Source organism: Sabethes cyaneus, chromosome 2 (genome assembly GCF_943734655.1).
Source record: "Sabethes cyaneus chromosome 2, idSabCyanKW18_F2, whole genome shotgun sequence".
Classification (NCBI taxonomy): Eukaryota; Metazoa; Arthropoda; class Insecta; order Diptera; family Culicidae; genus Sabethes; species Sabethes cyaneus.
In genome coordinates this window covers 34,704,424-34,706,426 of record NC_071354.1, presented here as the reverse complement: position 1 = coordinate 34,706,426, position 2,003 = coordinate 34,704,424, and positions in this window count along the sequence as shown.

The following is a 2,003-nucleotide window of genomic DNA, read 5'->3' as shown; positions in this document are numbered from 1 at the left end:
ACTAATCGAACTCGAGAAATTCGAGACTCTTCCATAAAACATTAGTCAATACAAGACCACAAAAACTATCTATAGTAACACTAGATCATTCAGGACGAGACGGTCGCGAGTGTTGCCGGTGACCCGCCGTCGGAAGCGCCGCCCACTGGGGGGCTTGCAAAACTCGAGAAGTGACAAAGATCATCCGAGATTCATGATTTATGTACAACACAGGTTAATTTGTGGCAATACGAAGTTTGTCGGGTCAGCTAGTTCAAAATAAACCAGTCCAGGAAATTCAATCTGTAAAAAATTTATGACTTCCAATTATCAGTCAATTGTTCTTTAAGATGAGAACCATAATCACTTGTGGTGGTTTTATTACAGCTTTGGGCTACTCTTGGAAACTCTCGAAAACCTGCTTTAGTGTGAGCCTCTTTAGTTTTATAAGAGTTTTATGGTCGTTTATTATGGATTATCTACGAATGGCCGCCGAAACACGAATGTCATATTCGACCGAAAATATTCACAGCCTTCAACCTGCGCAAACGTTGGGTACATGCTGTCCTTAACTAAGGGATAATTCCTAATAGACAGTAAACGTAGGAAAATGCATGCACCTAAATCGTGCCTCTCGTTTTTATGCTACTTAGTAGTAAAACTCAAGAAACATATACGACCGCCTCGAGGCACTCTTAGATTTATGTACTGAAGCGGAAATTAATTTGACACCGAAGGTTATAATCTCAGATTTTGAAAAAGCAGTCATTAATGCGACAAAGGAAATCTTTACAGAAGCGAAATGCTTCTTTTGCTTATTTCATTTCACACAAAACATAATAAAACAATTAAATATACACAGACTAAAACAACATTACTCGGCCAACACAGACATATTCATAACGATAAAACGGCTGCAGGTCTTTTGACGTAGGACTACGTCTTTCAGGAAGGTAGCTGGTATAGGGTGTCATTCCAAAAAATCTTTCTCGAAAAGTGGTCAGGGTTTGAACGCTAATAGCTTAGTGGTCTCCCGAACGATTTTCAATATTCTTACACCAATCGATTGGAAAATCTTCTAAGAATTGGTACAAAATAAAGAAAAGTATGGATTCTTGATGTTGAACTATTGAAAAATTGAAAATTAAGAACCTATGTTTTACCAGAATCCTTGCTTCGTGATTGATATCTGTGCTTAGGAAGTAAGCCAAAACAAGTGACAAAGTTTCCTCATTTCAACAAGATTTCTTAACAGCGCGATTAAACCTAGACCATTTTGATGTCCTTGCTAGGGAAGTACGCTAGAAAGAGTGACAAAGCCCTCTCGTGCCAACAGATTTCTTACGAACACGATTAAACCTAGTCCAATTTGATGTCTGTGTTAGGGAAGTGTGCCAGAAAAAATGACAAGTTCACAGATCGCAAATTCTTTACTGCGAGACGATTCAACCTCGGCGAATTTGATATCTGTGTTGGAAAAATGTGCTACAGCTGTAGTGTTCGGTTATAATATGACTCTGTATGAAATATGAATACGCATGCTTGCCGTTTCATTAGAAGTGTAGTGAAAAGATGTGCTGTTGATAAAATAAGATTGAATTGGTAAAATCCCTTGAAGGTGGGGAACCATGGGTAATAAAAACAATCTTTAATTTCTGTAAGGTAGCAAGTAAGCAATAGTTTGTGTTCTTGATTTTGTTAAATTGTTTCCAAATGTTCTATGTACAATAACTCTGAAATCTTTTGAGGGTTGAACGTATGCAATGTTACTACTTTGATAAATGTTACATACAACGCATGTAGCATGTATATATATATATATATATATATATATATATATATATATATATATACTAGCTGACCCGACAAACTTCGTATTGCCACAAATTAACCTGTGTTGTACATAAATCATGAATCTCGGATGATCTTTGTCACTTCTCGAGTTTTGCAAGCCCCCCAGTGGGCGGCGCTTCCGACGGCGGGTCACCGGCAACACTCGCGACCGGCTCGTCCTGAATGATCTA